The 23,641-nt window shown below is 48.1% G+C and overlaps 1 pseudogene; it reads left to right on the top strand.

The window, feature by feature from the left end:
- Nucleotides 1–23,641, top strand: part of LOC142302234 (uncharacterized) — a 56,733-nt pseudogene that overhangs the window by 1,562 nt on the left and 31,530 nt on the right.

Here is a 23,641-nt window from a genome sequence, read left to right as displayed (position 1 = left end):
GTCTTGAGGTTCCTCTTGAAGCTGTCCACGGTAGGGAGAGTCTGATATGCTGAGGTAGAGCGTTCCAGACTATGGGGGAGGCACGGGAGAAATCTTGGATGCGATTGTTGGAAGAGGAGATAAGAGAGGAGCAGAGAAGGAGATCTTGTGAGGATCTGAGGTTGCGTGCAGGTAGGTACCAGGAGACTAGGTCACAGATGTAGGGAGGAGACAGGTTGTGGGTGGCTTTGTATGTCATGGTTAATGTTTTGAACTGGAGTCGTTGGGCGATGGGAAGCCAGTGAAGGGATTGGCAGAGTGGCGAGGCTGGGGAATAGCGAGAGGAGAGGTGGATTAAGCGGGCAGCAGAGTTTAGGATAGATTGGAGGGTGCAAGAGTGTTGGAAGGGAGGCCAGAGAGCAGGAGGTCGCAGTAGTCGAGGCGGGAGATGATGAGGGCATGCACTAATGTTTTTGCTGATTCTTGAATTAAATATCTTCTTTTCTTTACAATAGTACACTCACATATAATAATAATAAGTTTTATTTCTATAGCGCCAACATATTCCGCAGCGCTTTACAGTTCAGAGGGGACATGTACAGACAATATGAGACAATACAAAATAACAAAATTAAGATTCCAGGAGGAGTGAGGGCCCTGCTCGTAAGCTACAGTCTAAGAGGAAATAGGGGAGACACAAAAGGTGAATGGGGGGGAGAAAAGCTTGTCATATATGGTCCGGCCATCGATTTAATAGGGGATTCAAAAGCAGCTGCATGAACCCGTCAGTGAGAATTTATACAGATACAGGGGACAAGAACTGGAAGTACATTTTTTTGAATGGCAGAAAGGGACTAGATTAGATCTAAAATTAGATCAGGGCAGTGAGAGGTGATAGGCTAGTCTAAAGAAATGCGTTTTTAGGGACCGCTTAAAAGGTGTGGATGTTGGGAATTAATCGGATTATCTTGGTAGTGTGTACCAGCTCATGAGAAATCTTGAAGACGGGAGTGGGAGGTGCGAATTGCCGAGGATTTTAGTCTTAGGTCATTAGCAGAGCGGAGGGCACAGGTGGGGTGATAGACAGAGATGAGGGAGGAGATGTAGGGGGTGCTGAACCGTGGAGAGGACGGGTAGGTGACAGACAGAGATGAGGGAGGAGATGTAGGGTGGTGCGGAACCGTGGAGAGCTTTGTGAGTGAGAGTGATAAGTTTATATTGGATTCTGTATGGATAGGCAACCAGTGCAATGACTGGCACAGAGCAGAGGCATTAGTGAAGCGGTTGCAGAGGAAAATTATCCTGGCTGCGGCATTCAGAATGATTGGAGAGGGGAGAGTTTAGTAACAGGGAGAACAATTAGTAAAGAATTGCAATAATCCAGGCGAGAATGAATGAGAGCGACAGTAAGAGTTTTTGCAGAGTCAATGGTAAGAAAAGGTCGAATTCTTGATGTTTTTGAGGTGGAATTGATATGAATCATATGAATCAACTCAACATTTCTTTGCACAAATGTCCTTGTTCTGGGCAGAAAGATTAAGATGAAAGCTCCTAAACCCGAACATCTTCATTGCACGACCTGCTCTGCTGGGGATATTGCATCTGCTCTAATCCCCATACTAGACGTCATAGGAGCAGAATGCGGACTGCAGATTCCCATCAATACCCGTACATCGTGCAGCAATGGGGAAAAAAAGCTGAGCTTATAATGTGGACCAGGAAAAAAAAGGAGGTGAGGAAAAAGTAGAAAGAGATTTGCATAACCATATGCATAGATAAATACAGTGCTGGACAAAAGTATTGGCACCCCTGCAATTCTGTCAGATAATACTCAGTTTCTTCTTGAAAATGATTGCAATCACACATTCTTTGGTATTATTATCTTTATTTATTTTGCTTGCAATGAAAAAACACAAAAGAGAATGAAACAAAAATCAAATCATTGATCATTTCACACAAAACTCCAAAAATGGGTAAGACAAAAGTATTGGCTCCCTTAGCCGAATACTTGGTTGCACAACGTTTAGCCAAAATAACTGCCAACAACCGCTTCCGGTAACCATCAATGAGTTTCTTACAATGCTCTGCTGGAATTTTAGACCATTCTTCTTTGGCAAACTGCTCCAGGTCCCTGAGATGTGAAGGGGGCCTTCTCCAAACTGCCATTGTGAGATCTCTCCACAGGTCTTCTATGGGGTTCAGGTCTGGACTCATTGCCGGCCACTTTAGTAGTCTCCAGTGCTATCTCTCAAACCATTTTCTAGTGCTTTTTAAAGTGTGTTTTGGGTCATTTTCCTGCTGGAAGACCCATGACCTCTGAGGGAGACCCAGCTTTCTCACACTGGGCCCTACATTATGCTGCAAATTTTGTTAGTGGTCTTCAGACTTCATAATGCCATGCACATGGCCAAGCAGTCCAGTGCCAGAGGAAGCAAAGAAACGCCAAATTATCAGGGAACCTCCGCCATGTTTGACTGTAGGGACCATGTTCTTTTCGTTGAAAGCCTCTTTTTTTTTTTCTTATAAACTCTATGTTGATGGCTTTTCCCAAAAAGCTCTACTTTTGTCTCATCTATCCAGAGAACATTCTTCCAAAACGTTTTAGGCTTTCTCAGGTAAGTTTTGGCAAACTCCAGCCTGGCTTTTTTATGTCTCAGGGTAAGAAGTGGGGTCTTCCTGGGTATCCTACCATACAGTCCCTTTTCATTCAGACGACAGATAGTACGGGTTAACACTGTTGTACCTTTTGGACTGCAAGGCAGCTTGCACTTGTTTGGATGTTAGTCGAGGTTCTTTATCCACCATCTGCACACTCTTGCGTTGAAATCTCTTGTCAATTTTTCTTTTCCTTCCACATCTAGGGAGGTTAGTCACAGTGCCATGGGCTTTACACTTCTTGATGACACTGCGCACCGTAGACACAGGAACTTTCAAGTCTTTGGAGATGGACTTGTAGCCTTGAGATTGCTCATGCTTCCTCACAATTTGGATTCTCAAGTCCTCAGTCAGTTCTTTGGTCTTCTTTCTTTTCTCCATGCTGAATGTGGTGCACACAAAGACACAGGTTCAGTCAACTTTAATCCATGTCAACTGGCTGCAAGTGTGATTTAGTTATTGCCAGCACCTGTTAGGTGCCACAGGTAAGTTACAGGAACTGTTAATTACACAAATTAGAGAAGCATCAAAGGATTTTTCAAACAGTGCCAATACTTTTGTCCACCCCCTTTTTATGTTTGGTGTGGAATTTTATCCAATTTGGCTTTATAACAATTTTTTTATTTTTTTTTCATTGAAGACAAATTAAATGAAGATAATACCAAAGAATATGTGATTGCAATCATTTTCAGGAAGAAACTGAGTATTATCTGACAGAATTGCAGGGGTGCCAATACTTTTGGCCAGCACTGTATGCTGCCAAATGGCTAATACGGAAAAAATGATGGCGACCTCTGGGAAATACCACAGATATCCGACGTCCAAATCACCCACCGGTGACCTGGAGAACCTAGGGGGGAATCTCCAGCAAAGAAAATCAGTCTGATACACAGGAGATTCAGCGATCAGTGAGGCCTGCATTGCTCCTCCAGCTCAGCGGGATTTATAGCCGCACATGTAAATGAGCAATGCTGTCTGCCGCACTTCTACTGGGCGAGAAAGTCGTGCGACATCTGGAACGTCATAGGCTGCATCTCATTGGTGTTCCCACAAGTCGGAGCTCGACTGGAGGCTTCAGATCCAACTAATGAGAAGAAGGGAGGACGGGGCAGCACCTGATAAAAGCGAATGAGGAGACAGATCCGACATCATACGAGAATTGTGTTTTCTATGAGCTACTGAACAGGCTGCTGGGTGGGGTGACCAACATCCAGGCCGTGCTGCTGCCCAAGAAGACGGAGAGCAGCAAGAAGGGCAAGTGACGCCGCTGATCCGACATCTGTTCTTACAACCAAAGGATCTTCTAAGAGTCACCACATCCTTCTCATCAGGGCTAGGGCCGCTAATATCGGCCGATGTACGGAGTTATCTGACTGTCTGATATAACAGGAGCACCAGGCGATGTTCAGATATTTGTACGATTTGCGCTCCTGTGCTATGTTTCCTACAGAGATATTCAAGGCGTGAAATTAATGGTCGGATCTGCTCCAGAGCTAAAATCGAGATGGCGCAGCGGTTGAATTTCGGTCTACACAATTCTATAGTGGAAACAGCACCGCCCTGTATATACAGGAGATGGAGGTTCTTGTCCTTCTGCGGCGTGAATTTGTCTTTTCCGTGAGGGCAGAGGCCGGGTTTTCATATAACACTGATAGTAACGAGCAGTTTCATAGAAATCACGAACTTTCTCGCTAATAGAGTCACAGCCGGATCTGTGGATAAAGTGTAGATCTGCCCGATCATCTCATATGTTCTACCAGGATGTGGGCGCTGCCGGGGTTTGGGGTGAGGGAGGGTGGTGAAACTGGCCGTATCTGTAAGAAAACGTATAAACACGGAGCGGAAGCCTCCGAGACTCGGCCACTAAGGAGTAAATCCGATTGGAGAATATCGGTACCGGACCTTACACCCCGGTGTTATCTGTATTATCAGCCACATGATAGGTCAGTGAGTGAGCAGCAGTCACCAGAGCAGATCGGCCTCAGCTCCCGCCGCAGCGCAGGACAGTGCAGCCTTCCAGGAAGATGTGCGCGGCTCTGAAGAGCCTTTGTGTTGTCAGGATAGAGGAGAATTAACCCCCGAAGCCGTAGAGAGTGCGGCCCTGGCGCTGGAGCGCGTACACCACGTCCATGGCGGTGACGGTCTTCCTCTTGGCGTGCTCGGTGTAGGTGACGGCGTCACGGATCACGTTCTCCAGGAAGACTTTCAGGACGCCGCGAGGCCGGAGCAGACGCACTTCCGGGGCGGGGAAGTTACATTATCAGCCCCGCCCCTCCTCTGCTGATTGGCTGAGCGCAGAACTGTTGGAGATTTTGAATTTCCCGCTCATTGTCCGGTTATTTTCCCGCTCCTACAGTGCTAATGTTAAATATTGACACAACCTTTATTCCAGTAAACCCCATATAGTGCTGCGTATTCCAATATAATTGTGAATATTTATAGTGCCATAATATTGTGCTGTATAATCGTCATCCATATAGTGCACTGTACTTCCTATATTGTGCTGCCCCAAATATCTCTGTATACACCTAAATACAGTCCTGTATACCGCCATATAGTTCTGATTGAGATCATCTCAATGAATTCGATCCCTGGAGATCAATTAGCGACTATTTATAATGACCTCTGATTCCTTTAAGAAATAGTCACGTCCTTCTTTCCAGTAAACACCATACACTGCTGTATATTCGCATATAGCGCTGTATAGTCTCCACATACTGATGTACACCATCATAATGTGTTGTATATCCCCTTACACACTTAATACTGCTATACAGCCTTAGCTAGTGGTGTGTGCACCAGAAACGCATCAGTGTAGACATTGCCGGTATGGATGTGTTTTTTTGTTTTACACGCACCAAAAAATATCTTTATATCCATGGAGCTGGATTTCTCCTCACTGCATTTCATTTAGGCAGACACTATCCGTGCTCCGCACATGACTCATGAGCTGGACCTCTGTCCTCATTACCGCCATATAGTGCTACACGTTCACCAAATAGATCATATGGATGCATACACCCACATTGTGCAATTTATCCTCAGTGTCTTGTACTCCTGCATGTAGCGCTGCATCGCCCCTTATTGTTCTATAAATCTAACAGTGATGTACGTTTACACAGCTTTATATCTCATACTATTGTCACAGCCCCAGAAACAGGGAAGAGGATCTCAGCTGCACGGATCAGCCCCATCCCCGCACGTCCCATGTACATTAGAAATGTAAGGAGAGATCAGCGGCGCCAGCTCCAGTGATGAATGGGTGGTGGCTCTTAGAAGAGCCTTTGTGGTGATAACACGCCTGATAACATTGTGCCACGTCCCCTCATTAATATTCCTCCGTGTAGGGCTGTATCTCCCCATATAGTGCTGATATTGTACCTTCTACCTCCATATAGCGCTTTATATTTCCATATTACCGTATAGGAGCCGATATCAGATCAGTGACAGCAAATCACAGCCCCAGATAAACCAGTAATAGGAGATTATGTCACTGCACGGAGCAGCCTCATCCCCCCGCACTCCCCATGTGCTGCATTACAGATCTGTACATATCTCCTTTGCGGGCAGATACCGCATAGCTCCATATAGCGCTGTATCCTCCTGTACATTGCTATATATCCCCAGTGCAGTATATACCTCCATATCCTTTCCTGGTCACTCAGAGCGGAGGCCGCTGGAGGTAACAAGTCCCCGGGCAGCTCCATCCCCCCATATACACGATCCTCACCGAAATCCTCCAGCCACAAACCTCATCTGTAGCGACCATCGCAGCGCAGAGGATCTGCTCCAATCACTGCCACAGCCAGAAACTGACAGGTATAAAGCTCAGATCAGACAATGTGGTGGCTCTTAGAAGAGCCTTTGTGGTGTGGGGCAGCGGTGCTGATCACTTGGCGCTGGTGTACTTGGTGACGGCCTTGGTGCCCTCGGACACGGCGTGCTTGGCCAGCTCTCCGGGCAGCAGCAGGCGCACGGCGGTCTGGATCTCCCGGGAGGTGATGGTGTGGCGCTTGTTGTAGTGCGCCAGGCGGGAGGCTTCCCCTGCGATGCGCTCGAAGATGTCACCGACGAAGCAGTTCATGATGCCCATGGCCTTGGAGGAGATGCCGGTGTCGGGGTGCACCTGCTTCAGCACCTTGTACACGTAGATGGCATAGCTCTCCCTCCGGCTCTTCCTCCGCTTCTTGCCGTCCTTCTTCTGAGTCTTGGTCACGGCTTTCTTGGAGCCCTTCTTGGGCGCTGGGGCGGACTTGGCGGGATCAGGCATGATGAGAGCAGCAAGATCTCTTCACTGGAGAGAGAATAATGATCCTGCTCCTCCCAGAGCGGCCGTATTTATAGCCCGGCCATGCAAATGACACTGCTGTCACATCGCTGTTCTATTGGGTGACAAAGGCATGTGAGCAATGTGACGTAGGCTCTCTGCAGCTCATTGGTGGATCCACAAGTCTCATCTCCATGGGTGACTTCAGATTCAGTCAATGACAGGAGAGGAGGGCGGAGCAGCAGCTTATAAAACCCTCCGGAGCCGGCACAATCCTCACATCTGATTTTTCTATCTGCTGATATTTGAACGCTCAGGGTAACATGTCTGGACGCGGCAAACAAGGAGGGAAGACCCGAGCTAAGGCCAAGACCCGCTCATCCCGGGCAGGACTGCAGTTCCCGGTCGGTCGTGTGCACAGGCTTCTCCGCAAGGGCAACTACGCCGAGAGGGTGGGCGCCGGCGCTCCGGTCTATCTGGCCGCTGTGCTGGAGTATCTGACCGCTGAGATCCTGGAATTGGCCGGCAATGCCGCCCGGGACAACAAGAAGACCCGCATCATCCCCCGGCACCTGCAGCTGGCCGTGCGCAATGACGAGGAGCTGAACAGGCTGCTGGGTGGGGTGACCATCGCCCAGGGAGGCGTCCTGCCCAACATCCAGGCCGTGCTGCTGCCCAAGAAGACGGAGAGCAGCAAGAAGGGCAAGTGACGCCGCTGACCCCGCATCCTCCACAACACAAAGGCTCTTCTAAGAGCCACCACCCCGTCCTCACAGGAGCTGGCGCCGTCCTCACAGGAGCTGGCCCCGTCCTCACAGGAGCTGGCCCCGTCCTCACAGGAGCTGACCCCGTCCTCACAGGAGCTGACCCCGTCCTCACAGGAGCTGACCCCGTCCTCACAGGAGCTGACCCCGTCCTCACAGGAGCTGACCCCGTCCTCACAGGAGCTGACCCCGTCCTCACAGGAGCTGACCCCGTCCTCACAGGAGCTGACCCCGTCCTCACAGGAGCTGACCCCCGTCCTCACAGGAGCTGACCCCCGTCCTCACAGGAGCTGACCCCCGTCCTCACAGGAGCTGACCCCGTCCTCACAGGAGCTGGCCCCGTCCTCACAGGAGCTGACCCCGTCCTCACAGGAGCTGACCCCGTCCTCACAGGAGCTGGCCCCGTCCTCACAGGAGCTGGCCCCGTCCTCACAGGAGCTGGCCCCGTCCTCACAGGAGCTGGCCCCGTCCTCACAGGAGCTGACCCCGTCCTCACAGGAGCTGACCCCGTCCTCACAGGAGCTGGCCCCGTCCTCACAGGAGCTGGCCCCGTCCTCACAGGAGCTGGCGCCGCTCATCTATTGTGTCTGGATAATGCTGGAGTTTAGGCAGGAATATAGTTACAGGCGGTGTACTGTGTATGAGAAGGGTGGAACAGTGGGTATAGGTGGCACTAATGTTTATAATATGGGTTTCTCTGCTCCGGTCCTTTATACACGATTCCCTCCCCCACCCTTCATATCTGTAGTGGGAGGCGCTGAGTCAGTCGCTGTTCTGGTCTTTCTCCGGGTACCTGGGGCCGGTGATGGGTGTCGGGCATTAGAAGGGTATAATGTGGGCAGATGCTGCTCCTCTGCCAGCGGCTCCTGATGACCTCATTACCCATGTGCAGTGTGGCGCACGGACACTGCCGCTCACACTGGATCTATATACAATCCCTGCAGACAATGTGTGACAGGAAATCCCATCCCTGTATCTCCAGTGTTCTATTCTGCGGGGATTGGACGTGTTCACATTTGCTGTATGCGGAGTCGCTGCTCAGTTCTCTTTATGCTGCACAGACCCCATTATAAGCCCCCATATAGCGCTGAATATAAACCTACAGAAGAGGCAGTCACTCAGCCCCAGACCCCCCTTGACACCGCGGGGCGCAGAGGACAGAGAGCGGGAAACTCAGCCATTGTGCGGGAATTTCAAATTCAAAGCTCAGCCAATCAGCGCATAGTACGATACTGGCTCCGCCCACAGATGCTCGGTGTTAACACCTAAGTACCTGTGATGAATCCAGCCGCCTTTAGAGCAGAATAGAAATGTAAGACTGGAGGGATTACACCACTATGGAGAAAGTATAAGCGGCTCCACATGGAGTATACAGTGGTGTATGGAAGGAGAACACAGCACTATATAGATATAAAGCTTTTTATAGATGATAAACAGAATGACAGTTTACAGCAGTATATGGAAGTATACAGCACTATGGACGGTGTATAAGCACTGCACGGGTTATACTGTACTGTGTGGACGTATACACCACTATATGGAAAGATCCAACACTTTATAGATCTACAGCACATTATGGAGTATACAGTACAGCGGGGAGATTATTAGGCTGTCACATGTTAACGCATTTTTTTTCGGGGCCGCAATAGAGCTCTGCACCGCCATAGAGCGCTGTATAACGTCCATACAGGGCTTTCTACTCCTCATAAAAGTGCTCTGCACCTCCATATAATGCTGGATGCCCCCTAACAGTATAAATCACCATATAGTGCTGAATACAACCTATATATAAAGTCTTCACTCTGAGCCGGAGCCCTCCCGCCTGACACCGAGGATCTCACAGAACAAAGAGCGACAGAAAAGCAGCCAGTCAGGGAATTATTCGATGCGCAGCCAATCAGCGCTGATCTCCCGCCCCTCTCCGCAGCAGCTATAGCTTTTTCTCAGACTGTGGGTGGCTCTTAACCCCTTAGTGACGGAGCTAATTTTCACCTTAATGACCAGACCAAATTTTGCAATTCTGACCAGTGTCACTTCATGAGGTTATAACTCTGGAACGCTTCAACGGATCCCGGTGATTCTGAGATTGTTTTTTCGTCACATATTGGACTTCATGTTAGTACCAAATTTAGGACAATATTTTTTTGCGTTTATTTATGAAAAAAATTGAATTTTGGCAAAAATTTTGAAAATTTAGCAATTTTCAACTTTTGAATTTTTATACCGTTAAACCAGAGATTTCTGTGACACAAAATAGTTAATAAATAACATTTCCCACTTGTCTACTTTACATCAGCACAATTTTGGAAACAACATTTTTTTTTGTTAGGAAGTTAGAAGAGTTCAAAGTTTATCAGCGATTTCTCATTTTTACATCAAAATTTACAAAACCATTTTTTTAGGGACCACATCACATTTGAAGTGACTTTGAGGGGCCGAGGTGACAGAAAAAACCCAAAAGTGACCCCATTCTAAAAACTGCACCCCCCAAAGTACTCAAAACCACATTCAAGAAGTTTATTAACCCTTCAGGTGCTTCACATGAACAAAAGCAATATGGAATGAAAAAAGCAAAAATTAAATTTTACCTAAAAATGTTGCTCTAACCCAAATTTATTCACTTTTAGAAGAAATAACACAACAAAATGGACCCCAAAACTTGTTCCCCACTTTCTTATGAGCGCGCCGATACCCCACATGTGGTCAGAAACCTCTGTTTGGACAAATGGGAGGGCTCGGAACAGAAGGAGCAATATTTGAATTTTGGAAAGCAAATTTGGCTGAAATAGATTGCGGGCACCATGTTGCATTTACAGGTCCGCTAAGGTACCTAAACAGAAGAAATCCCTCACAAGTGACACCATTTTGGAAACTAGACCCCTCAAGGCTTCTATCTAGGGGTATAGTGAGCATTTTGGATCCACAGGTACTTCACAGATTTTGTTATCGTTACGTTGTCATATTGAAAATTTTAATAATTTTCTCAAAAATGTTGCTTTAGCATTCATTTTTTCACTTTTTTAAGAGGTAATACCAAAAATTTGACCTCAAGGTTTGTTAACCACTTTTTTATGAGTGCGGTGATACCTCACATGTGGTCTGAAACCTTTGTTTGGACAAATGGGAGGGCTTGGAACGGAAGGAACAATATTTGAATTTTGGAAAGGAAATTTTACCTGAAAAAGATTGCGGGCACCATGTCGCATTTGGAGGACCCCTAAGGTACCTAAACAGCAGAAACCCCGCACAAGTGACCCCATTTTGGAAACTAGGCCCCTCAAGGAATTTATCTAGAACTTTGGTGAGTACCCTGAACCCCCAGGTGCTTCACAGAATTTTATAACGTTGAGCCATGAAAAAAAAAAAAAAAATTACCACAAAATTGTTATTTCAACCAGGTAGCTTTTTTTTTACAAGAGTAAAAGGAAAAAATTCAGCATAACATTTATTATGCAATTTCTCCTGAGTTTGGCGATACCTTATATGTGGTGGAAATCAACTGTTTGAGCGCATGGCAGGGCTCGGAAGGGAAGGAGCGCCATTTGACTGCAAAATTGGCTGGAATCAATAGCGGACGCCATGTTGCATTTGGAGAGCCCCTGAGGTTCCTAAACAGTGGAGGTCCCCCACAAATGACCCCATTCTGGAAACAAGACACCTCAAGGCTTTTATCTAGGTGTATATTGAGCAGTTTGAATCCAAGAGTACTTCACAGAATTTGATAAGCTTAGGTTGCCATATTGAAAATTTTCATTTTTTTCACAAAAATGTTGCTTCAGCATCAAATTTCTTACTTGTTCAAGAGACAACAACAAACCGTGGACCCCACAGATTGTTATCCAATGTCTTATAAGCACAGGGATACCCCACATGTGGCCAAAAACCTCTGTTTGGATAAATGGGAGGGCTTGGAATGGAAGGAGCATCATTTGTATTCTGGAAAAGTTGAAATAAATTGCGCACACCATGTCACATTTGCAGGGCCCCTTGGGTCCCTATACGGCAGAAACCCCCCCACAAGTGACCCCATGTTGGAAACTGGATTTTATTCAGGAGTATAGTAAGCATTTTTAATCCACAGGTACTTCACAAAAATGTTGCTGTAGCAACAAATGTCTCACTTTTAGGCTATGTGGCCATGATCCAGTGACACGGTGTCCAGTACACAGTGTCAGCCTCCTGCAGAGATGTGAGTGTTGTCCACAGGAGAACGCAGCTGCCCATGCCCACGATTTGGGCTCAGGCTGCTGTGGAGCTCTATGCTACCTGCAGAGAACACTCATCTTCGCAGCATAAATTGACATGCTGAGGCTCGGGAAGCTGCACCACAGGTCGGTGTATGCTGCGGAGAAAAGAAGCACAGTGGGAATGTGATTTCTAAAAATCCTTCCACTGTGCTTCTACTGCACAACACAGCGCTATGGACGCAGGGAAAACACTATGCACCCAAAACGCTGCAAACCCCGATTGTGGGCACACAGCCTAAAATGCTACAATGGATGAATGGATAGATGTCAAACATATATAACGTCCCACCCCCCTGCATATTCTAAGCTGGCGCCCTTTAGTGCCTTTCATGTGGCACTAAAGGGTTCCTAGCCTTGTATTTAGCCCCCAAAAAAATTAATAATTAAAATAAACGACGTGGGGTCCCCCCTATTTTTGATAGCCAGCTAGGGTAAAGCAGACAGCTGTAGCCTGCAAACCACAGCTGACAGCTTCACCTTGGCTGGTGATAAAACGCCTGGGGAGCCCTCCAAATTTTAAAAAAAAAACGTGGGGTCCCCCCCAAATTAGATCACCAGCCAAGGTGAAGCGGACAGCTGGGGTCTGGTATCCTCAGGGTGGGAAGAGCCATGGTTATTGGACTCTTCCCAGCCTAAAAATAGCAGGCCGCAGCCGCCCCAGAAGTGGCGCATCCATTAGATGCGCCAATCCTGGCGCTTCGCTCCAGCTCATCCCGCGCCCTGGTGCGGTGGCAAACGGGGTAATATACGGGGTTGATACCAGCTGTAATGTCACCTGGCATCAAGCCCTGGGGTTAGTGATGTCACGGCATCTAAACAGATACCCGACATCACTAACCCAGTCAGTAATAGAAAAAAATAAAGACAAAAAACAAATTTTATTTGAAAAAAAAACTCCCCGAAACATTCCTCTTTTACCAATTTATTGAAAATAAATACATTTCGGTCGCTGTAATCCATTTTGGAGGTCCCTCGGCGACTCTGGACCTTCTAGAATATGGGGGGCACGTTCAGGGAATGTATCCCCCATTTTCTGGAAGAGCAAGCTCTCCATGAGCAGTGTGGGTGCAGTAATCTGAGAATACTGCACTCACACTGCCCCGGTCCAACCTAGGGCCGAGTGACCTGCAGTAACCTCATTCTAGAATATGAGGGGTACGCTCACAGAACGTACCCCCCATTTTCTAGAACAGCAGTCTCTCCATGTGAGGAGTGTGGCTGCAGATTACCGCACTCACCCTCCCCCGGTCCACAGTGCAGCAGCCTGTGCAGCAGCGACGTCAGCGTTCCTGCTTGCAGGGATCCAGCTGACAGCCGCTGTCTGCGCATGCGCCGCCAGCTTTCAAGAAGGAGGCGGCGTGATCGCGGGGACGGAGCACCAGCAGCCAGGTAACGTAAGACCGGGGGCTGGGGGGGGTTACGGGGGGTGACGGCGGGACCTGGGGACAACTTTCTGCCGCATCTGCTCTGGAGAACCGGAGGGGGCTCCGGGGACCAGAGATCTCCGGTGTACCGGAGGAGGGGTCAGGGGGAGGACATTTCCCTCCGATCTGAAATGTTTGATCATTTCAGATCGGAGGGAAACGAATGCAGAGGCGGCGGCGGCGGGAGTTTTCAGCGCGCGTCGGCGCCATCTTGGATTTTCCGGAGGGGGGGGTGTTGGATAGATTTCTCCGGTACCGGGGGCTTTGGGGGCACTAAGGGCTCATATTTATTTCTCATCTGACATGTTTGATCACGTCAGATGAGAAATAAATCAATTTTACCGGCCATTTATTTTTTTTTAATGTTGTCGCCGGTATACGGTGTATACCGGCGATCGCATTAACGGGGTCCAGAAAAAACACCCCGATTCATAATCTGGGGGGTCTCAGCTACCCCCGGTAGCTGAAACCCCTGAGATTTTCGGTCGCTGGGGGGCGCTACAGGGTTTTTTCGGGCCGCCGCTTTAAAGCGGCGGAACAGAATAAGTACCCTGTTTTGCCGCCGCTTTAAGTCGTACGGCCGTCGTTATAAGGTTAAAAGAGCCTTTGTGTTGTTTTCATTGTGGGAGGCAAAAGCATTAACCCCCGAAGCCGTAGAGAGTGCGGCCCTGGCGCTTGAGCGCGTACACCACGTCCATGGCGGTGACGGTCTTCCTCTTGGCGTGCTCGGTGTAGGTGACGGCGTCACGGATCACGTTCTCCAGGAAGACTTTCAGGACGCCGCGAGTCTCCTCATAGATGAGGCTGGAGATGCGCTTGACGCCTCCTCTGCGGGCGAGACGGCGGATGGCGGGCTTGGTGATGCCCTGGATGTTGTCCCGGAGAACCTTCCTGTGCCGCTTGGCGCCGCCCTTCCCCAGACCTTTCCCTCCTTTGCCGTGTCCAGACATCTTCCATGACTGTCGAGCGCACAGTCCTCTTTTATATAGAGCGAGGGAGGACCGGAAAGAGAGCTGGGGAGAGATGCATTTCCGGGGCGGAGAATTTGTACAATCGGCTCCGCCTCTCCTCTGATGATTGGCTGAGCGCAAAACTGTTAGTTATTTTGAATTTCCCGCTCATTGTCCCGTTATTTTCCCGTTTTTACTGCGATTATGTTAAATATAGACACAACCTTCACTCCAGTAAACCCCATATAGTGCTGTATATTCCAATATTATTCTGAATATCTTCATATACTGTTATATAACCCCCATATAGTGACATTAAGCCCCATATTAGTACTGTACTCCCATATGGTGCTGTGTACTTGTTTGAAGTGCCATATACATACAACACATTGATCTATACCCCCATATAATATTGTATGGTTCCCATATAATATTGTATGGTCCCCATATAATGCTGTATATCTCCAAATACTATTGCATACCGCCATATTGTGCTGTATAATCTTCATCCATATTGTGCACTATACTTCCTATATTTCTCTGCCCCATAAAGTGCTGTATACCTCCATATTTCGCTGTATACCCACAATACAGTCCTGTATACCACCATATACGTCTTAAGGCAATGTAAATTAATTACATCCCTGGAGCTGTTACGGTAGTGATTATTTATAATGACCTCTAATTCCATTCAGAATACAGCGATGATGTTAAATAGTCACAACCTTCATTCCAGTAAACACCATACACTCCTGTGTATTCCCATATAGCGCTGTATAGTCTCCACATATAACGTTGTATAGTCTCCACATATAACGTATATATCATTCTTAAGGCTACTTTCACACTTTCGTCGTTTGGCATCCGTCACAATGCATTGTAAATAGTGTGATAATAAAGGCAACGGATTCCTGTGAAATAACATGTTGCAGTTTTCTTTAGCCGAGAGAGAGCCCCCATCATCACCTCACACACCCCGACACTACCGCCCCCATCATCACCACACACACCCCGGCACTACCTCAGTTACGTCCCCGCTGACAGCGTGATTCACTTCAGTTGCTGCGTGGAGCTGACAGAGAGCGGCGGTGTTCTACTGCCGCTCCTGTCAGCTTCATGTAGCAGAGCTAAAGCGTCATGGAACCTCATGTGGATTACGTCGGACCTGGAGGGGTATTTGGGGATTAATAAAGTGGTGAAAGAGGGTGTTTTCTTGTCTTTTATTTCAAATAATGTATTTTTTCGGGTGTATGTGTTTTAGTTTCACTTACAGGTTAATCATTGTGAGTGTCTCATAGTCGCCTGCCATGATTAACCTAGGACATAGTGGCAGCTATGGGCTCCTATTAATGGATGTGGCAATTCCGGGCTGCTGCTGGCTGATATTGTTAGGCTGGAGGGCTCCCCATAACGTGGAGCACCCCATCCTGAGAATAGCAGCCTTCAGCCGTGTAGCTTTACCTTGGCTGGTATCAAAATTGGGGGGGACCGCACATTGTTTTTTGCTAATTATTTATTTATTTTACTGCACGATAAACACCCGCCCACCGGCGGCTGTTATTGGTTTTAGTGAGACAGCTGTTACACAGCGTGTGGGCGTGTCTGACTGCAACCAATCATAGTCGCCGGTAGGCGGGGAAAGCAGTGAATATGAGATGGAGTAATGAGCGGCCGGCACATTCAAGAGAGGAAAGGCCGCCGGAGCAGTGTGACAGCCGTGCAGCGCCGCGCCAGTAATCGGTGAGTATGAGAGAGGGTGTGAACGACAGAGACAGATAGAGACCGAGTGAGAGACCGACTAACAGACCAACAGAGAGAGAGACCAGGAGTGATTTTAAACGATTTAGAACGTTCTGCTGGACATGCTGAGCATGCTCAGTAGAACTTGATGGAATCCTGCACTGGAATCCGTCGCAAAATGCATGGCGACGGAATCCAGTACCATAGACATCCATTACCGGATCCCGACGGAATCCTGCGGAGTGCGTTTTTTTTACAGCAACAAAAAACGCTACATTTAGCGTTCCTTCCGCCCGACAGTCACTGACAAAACAGCTGATGTGCCACGGGGAAGATGCAACGCAACACAATCCGTTGCAATCCGCCCCTTAATAGATACCTATGAGGAATAAATGGCTTCCTGCAACGGTTACCGTAATTCTTCAAGGCTGAATGCAACGGATGCCGCACAACGCAAGTGTGAAAGTACCATTACACTATCTCTCCCTGAGGAAGTCAGGCAACGAAACGCGCTTCGGAAGAAGCCAGACAAATTGCACAGACCTTGCATTGGGTATTCAGTTGTAACACCCCTTTAATCTGCAGCTGGGGCAGGGTGCTCAGTAGTTCTCACCTTGATATGACGCAGTGCCTCCACCCAAATCTTGCTAGGAGCTCTAGGGGAATGTAGAAGGGTCTTTGTCTTCTGCTAGGGGTCGACTCGGGAAACTCCTGCCCACGCTCCATACACACTCACAATAACTGAGGTTAGAAATCTTAACAGGTTTATTAGCAGGAGGATGAAAACCGGCAATTGCAGGGGGAAAGCAAATAACAGTGAACAACAGGAAATGTTATGCAGTATTCTACAATTCTACAAAAATACAGGAGGGGCTGTTTGTACTAGACCTGAAGGTTCGGGGTAAAGCTTCCTCTTTAACCTACACCACACGCTCTGCTGATTAATTACAATTTACCAACTAACCGCTGCAGCCTCACAAATGACACAGTCCCAAATTGGGGCCCCAGTTGCCGAGGACGTTGGCGCAGTTGCCGCGGATGGTTGGCGCGCTTGCTGTACGTTGGTGCACTTAAAATAATGAAGGCAATATTCTCCCACAGCTGGTCCTATACAAACTCCCAATTAGTGCAATCAAAAGTCCCCTTTAGCACGGCTTTGTAATTAGCTTCAGCACACTTCTCAGACTGTAGAACTACATGTCCCAGGTACACTCCCTTATGAAAAGCTCCAGTACACTTCTCCAGTACAACTACAAGCCCCAGCAATGCCCTTGTAATTTGCTCCAGCACTCTTCTCAGACTGTAGAACTACAAGTCCCAGCAATGTCCTACTCACTTCTGACTGTAGCCGGTTTCTTCTCTTAGACTATTCCACACTGGAGCTTCAGAGTCCAACTGTTTGGAACGAGTGGGAAAGTCAGGCAAAAGCCTTCGTGTGAGTGAGAGTCCCGGAGGACGGCAGTTCCTATTTGTAGTATGTCCTGGAGATGTAGAACTCAGTCTCCTCTCACAAGGAGTGGTAGCTTCAGCTTGCCAAGATGGCTGAACCTCCCTCCACCCCCCAGTCCTGTTCCCACCTCCGCTAGATTTGCAAGGTACTTTGGGAATTGTATTTTAAACTTGAAGAAAATGAATGGCACTCACCAGTCTTGCATTGAAAAAGGAATTTATTCCAACATAAAAATGTGGGTGCAGGTAGTGAGGGAGGGGGAGCACACAACACGCTGGACGACAGCTGTTTCGCGTCCCACACAGACGCTTCTATGAGTCCAGCTGTCGTCCAGCGTGTTGTATGCTCCCCCTCTGTTACGGGGGGCTGTCTGATAATAACCTAAAGGAGTATCAGACAGTCAGGGTCCACCGTGCAAAGACTCTGCTGCAGACTATGGCAGAGTGCAATACCTCTGTTAACTCACAGAAGGATATAATAAGTAAGTAAAGCAATTCCTCCCTTACTTGGAGGGTGTGTGGAATGATCTCTGTTAATAATCACAGAGACAAAGGCAATGTGTGCGAAATGGCACCTACCTAGGTCCGCTCTTCTAGTGGTGCAAAAGAGACGAACAGCAGCGTAAGCCGCACAAAGCTCCTACCTCTGTTCGCTTCCCTAGTGTGCGAGGATACGAACAACTGCCAGACGCAGTATAAGGAACGTTACCCTAGCGGCAACGTCCACCTACGAGTCGAATCACAAGGCCCAGCCAGACCATGTGCCTCAGGCACCTGCCTATGTCCGCTCCTCTAAGAGGTAAGGATACGGACTGCAGCCGAAGCTGTAAGGTATAAGAACGCTACCCTGCCGGTAGCGCTCACTTAGCATAGACAGAGGAATGCCTAGAGGAACGCGCACAGAGCGTCTACTCTTATGTATGAACCAAGAGGACTGAGCGCCATGCGGCGTGTGTCAGGGTCTTATATAGACTCTGTGCCTCATCCAAGATGGAGGAGACCAGAGCCAATCCGCTGCCAGAACGACAGGAGTGACGTCATGCTGGCCTATCACCGAGCAAGGCGTCACAAGCACATGACCAGCGACCAATCGGCATAGAAGGTGTCAGAGACATGTGACCTCGTGTCAGCGATGATGTCACCCGCACATGTGCAATGGCTCCAAGATAGGACTTAGTCTCCGGCGCTCGCACATGTGCAGTAGCAAGAAATCTGGACTTAGTCTCCAGCGCTCGCACATGTGCAGTAGCAAGAAATCTGGACATAGTCTCCAGCGCTCGCAGCAACCGTAACACCCTCCCTCACTACCTGCACCCGCATTTTTATGTCGGAATAAATTCCTTTTTCAATGCAAGACCAGTGAGTGCCTTTCATTTTCTTCTAGTTTAAAATGGCTATGGATCTGGACTGTTTGACATGAGCACCACATACGGGGCTCTAAAATCTACTGCCATATAGTGCTAACAAGCTCTATATTTTGCCGCAGGTAAGCGGCTGAAACAAAAGCGATGGACTGTAGTGCCCAGTGTTTCTGCCATTGTTAGTTCTTGAATCAACGTACCTTGGGTATTGTAGTTTCCTGCAGTTCAACCAAAGTAACAGTATGCCTCCCGCCAGCAGCAGCCGGCCCAGGGACGCCGCTCCACCATCAGGGACACCGCAGGGTCTTTGCTGGATCTCTTCAGGCGACAGGTATGGCAGCTTATTTACTTCTGAGTCGTGACGCCACTCTCGGTTCGCGGTCAGGGTTATGGGTGACCGCCACTGCAGTTTTAACGAGCATCTGGGGCTGATGGAGTCTGCAGTCGGGTGGTGTGGCCTCTCGAGAGTGAGGCTGGCCAAGGGCCTCGGGTGTGTGTGTGGAACCACAGGTCGCAAAATAACTAAGTCTCAGGCAGAAATGTCTTTCAGTTTATTTACTCACTTTCTGGATTTACTCACTTTCTGGTGGTAGAGCGAGGCAACCCGGGCAATACTGAGATGGACCAGGTGGAACCAGGTATCCTTCAGGCTGAAATCAGGGTGATGGTTAACTTGCCTTCCTAGCACTTCTTGTTTTGAAAACCCCTGACTTAAAGTACTGTGGGATTCATCCAGGGAAGTCGCAACTGCCTTTTTTCCCCTTTCTGGCCCGTTTGCTGGCAGCGTGGACCAAGGAAGTTGGCTCCAGGCTCGATCCTCCTTATGGGCCCCCTCGTTGCTGCTGATGCTCGGACTCTGTTTGGTTGGTGAGGGACCTCTAGTCCCCTCCACCTGCAGGTTTAGCAGACCACAAAATGTATGTCTGGCTCTAGGGACCTGTACCCCGTGCGTGCCGGATTACCAGTAGTCCCCGTTCTCAACTGCCTGTCCTTTCTCTTCTGCAAGAGTCTTTCAGGCTGACTGTGTGGCAACCGCTCTCTCCCGCCAACGGCCAGTACACGTGACTAGCGTGTCCGCTCTCTTGCGTCTCCACTTCAGACTCGGCTACCTCCAGCTCCTTTTCCTGACTGCCACTATAACCTTAGCTTCCAGCTCCTCCCTAACACCACTAGCTGAGATGTGGAGGAACGCCCCCTCTAGGGTCTGCCCAAGGGTCCCCTTTAGTGTGCGGGAGACCTAGTAGCTATGTGTCTGTGCGTACACACACTATTCAGCCTTTTGGATTACCTGTTTGCACTCACTCAGCCTGGGTGCAGTACTCAGTGGCGCCTGACTAGGTCAGGGGCGGCACAACAGCATCTGTAGAGGTGAATGTGGGTGGAACTCTATAAATCGCTCCCAATTCAGGTGTCACATGTCTATCACCTCCAGATTCTGCTCGACAGGCTTGACCTCATCTCCAACGGGCACAGTGCATAGCATTGATTCCACACACTGCCCTTACTCTTTTTATTTAAGCAAGGTAAGTGCTGCCAAAGAGTTTTACGGCTTGAAAGCATTGAAGACAAAAGACCTGTGTTTGCAAAAACACAACAGTTTGCCAGGGTGCAGCCAGATTTGTGACATCACAACCCACGGGAATTCAACACTGTAAATCTTGGACCGTGCATAAGTTTGTCAAGGCCTTTCAAGACTACTACAATTATTAGTAGAAATAACTGTAGAACTAATTATATTATCTCCTTATTTTTCCTGGAAAAAACATTCATCAGAATGCAAGTGGGGTGGAGAAAGAACAGCTACTTGCATATGTTCATTATACTCTTTCTGTTGGGGACCCTCAAGATTCATGTTACATGCTGCAGGATTTGGAGCAAGCAATTGAGGATCAGCAGCAGGTAGAAGTGAAAGTTGGATCAGGTAATGAGACTGACAAACTACAATTCAAGATGACAATAATGCTGGTTATTACAACAAGCTGTCACAGTTGGGTCATGAAAATTAACCAGCATTGGGGACCTTGGTTGTGCTGGAAAGCATGGTGAGGTATGTTGTGGGATTGCTGGCGTAATGTTACCATCAAGTATAGGGATGACTATTGGATAGGCATGGTTTTACACCAGGCGTGCACAACATGTAAATAATCTGAAGAAAGAAAGGGTGCTGTAATATCTCTCACAAATGTCACAAAATGTATTTATATTTTAAAAAATAGGTTCAGAAAGAAGAAGTAAAAGCAGAGTCACCCCCAACAGAGGTTGATGTAGAATACAACCAGCAACTGCTGGTTTACAGGATTGTTATCAAGTGATGAGCAACAACAGATTCACATTATGGCAACATTACTGGTATGTGGAGGTGGAGTATGGTGATGTGTTGCCCCATTATAAATAGGAGTATGGATGAGCGGACTAGTGGATGTTCGAGTTCGCCAAGTTCAGCCAAACTATAGTCAAAAATTCGGTTCCGTAGCCAAACCCCATAAAACTCAATGAAGACCCGAACTCTAGTGCTGTAATATGGGCGTAGTAAGGGCTAGGAGGCTACAAAAGGAAGGAAAATGGTGGTAAGAGCAGGGCAATTGCCCAGCAAACAAATGTGAATAGGGAAATGACAAAACAACACATAGAGAAAAAAAATACCATAAAATAAAAATAGTAATCTTGAACCAGGAGGCGAGGTCCAAGTGAAGACGGTGGAGGTGGACTTGGCGGTTAGGTGGAAGAGGAGGAGGTAGCCAACACTGCTTTTTTGTTTGTTTTTTATATTTGAGGAGGCCCCAAAATATTGGTAATGGTAAATAGAATGAATGAATGAATGAATGAATGAATGAATGAATGAATTGGGGTGAAGTATAACAATGGCTGGGTGTGGATGGTATACTTCTCTAATCAGCCAGAGATATGGACAAGTAGATGGCACTCAAGATAAATGTGAATAGTGGTCTTTTATTGAGAATTTGTAGGACCAGCACAAGTACAGACGTTTCGGTCAAAAACCTTCATCAGTGTGCGTGCAGAAGGTCCTCATTGACAGCGGTGGACACCGCATCATACTCGGCTATGCTGTTTGCCAAGTTGTTATACATTCTGAGGACCCTCTGCACGCACACTGATTCACATTTATCTTGAGTGCCAAGTTTCTACATAAGATGGTTTTATGGTTTTGGATCCTACTTGAGCACCACTGCCGGAGGGGCCGTGTGTATAAACTCACTCAAGAGATATGGACAAGTCCTGTGGGACTAACACCTGGTTCATTTTAATGAATGTGAGCTTGTCCATGTTGGCTATGGACAGATGGATGCGTCTGTCTGTCATCACATCCCATGTTGTGCTAAACACACGTTCCAACAGTACACTTGTGTTACGGGAAGACTGGCAGATCAGGATAAGGTGGTAAATATCCCAATCGCCTGTCGGGGCCCACCGTGCTCCAGATGACAAAGGAGCTGCTGGCAATCCGAAGGTTAGGCAGAGAATACAGAGCTGGGTGGCTCAGTGGAGACCTGGGAACCGGTCACATGTGTAGGGACACGTCAGACTGGACGACAAACCAGTTAACGTTTTGGTGTACCTGGCGCTACACCGACCACATGTGCAGGGAACACATCAGGCCGGGTGGTGACCAGGTAGAGTTGACCAGAAGACCGCCACTAAACGCCCTGTCGGCCACGTGTGTAGGACACGTCAGGCTGAGAGGTCCTCCGATTAGCGTTTATGGTCCTCTCTCGACTGGTCATGCGTGTGAAGGACACGTCAGACCAGGTGGTCACACCGGTAGCATTGACTGGGAAGCCGAAGAGGATAACAGGGTCAACACACCCAGCCCAGGAACTCCCTGTTAACGCCACAGTACTCCTGGGGTATGCTGTCTGTGCGCGCAGGAGGCACAACCGGCCAGGTTGGGCAGCAATCGCAGCCCAGTTAACGCCACTGTGCTGCTGCAGCAAGACTGGAATGGCAGGAGGAAAGCATGGTGCCTGACCCTGATGTGCTTAGCCACGAATTTTGGCATGACAGGCACCGTTCGCCTAACCTTACCTACCGCTTCCAGAACTAGTCGTTATGGCCACAAATGAACCCAGTGCATGGAGGTGTGCACAAAGCAGCAGCAGCAGCAGTGATCTAAACCCCGTCCCCCCGCACACTATACGCTAAATTTTGATAATAGCGTGATTCACAGTGACTCAAACTATTACCAGTGAAAAGCCAGCTAGTAACTAGATAGGCTTTTTGTTGATCGAACCGTTCTCGAACGTAACTCGAACTTCCGAGCTTTTAGCAAATTGTATGAGTTTGTTGAACGACTCGAACACCCCCCAAAATCACTCGAATATGAAATTGGCGAACCTCGAAACTCAAACATCACGCAACTCTAATCGTTATTTTGCTTTTTGTAAAAAAGAGCTGACATATGGAGACGAGATTAACATATGGGGACTGGCATATAACACATATAGACTCCAGGATGGGAGACATATGGGGACCAAGATGGAGCTAATATCATATCCTGACCAGAATAGGAGACTTCTGTGGACCGGGAAGGTGAAAATATGGTGACAAGGATGGAAGATATGTTGGGACCAAGATGGTGACATATGGGGACCAGGCTTGCAAAATTATGGGGCGAGTATGGGAGACAGATGGGTACATGAATGGAACACATATGGAGACCAGGATGATATATGTGATCCTTGAATGGAGACATATGGCTATCAGGAAGAGATATCAGGATCAGAGACAAATTGGAACTAGGATGGGACAAATAGGTGGACCAGAATGGGAGACATATAAAGAGAAGA

The sequence above is a fragment of the Anomaloglossus baeobatrachus genome, chromosome 4 (genome assembly GCF_048569485.1).
Source record: "Anomaloglossus baeobatrachus isolate aAnoBae1 chromosome 4, aAnoBae1.hap1, whole genome shotgun sequence".
Taxonomy (NCBI): domain Eukaryota; kingdom Metazoa; phylum Chordata; class Amphibia; order Anura; family Aromobatidae; genus Anomaloglossus; species Anomaloglossus baeobatrachus.
This window is presented reverse-complemented; position numbering and strand designations above follow the sequence as displayed.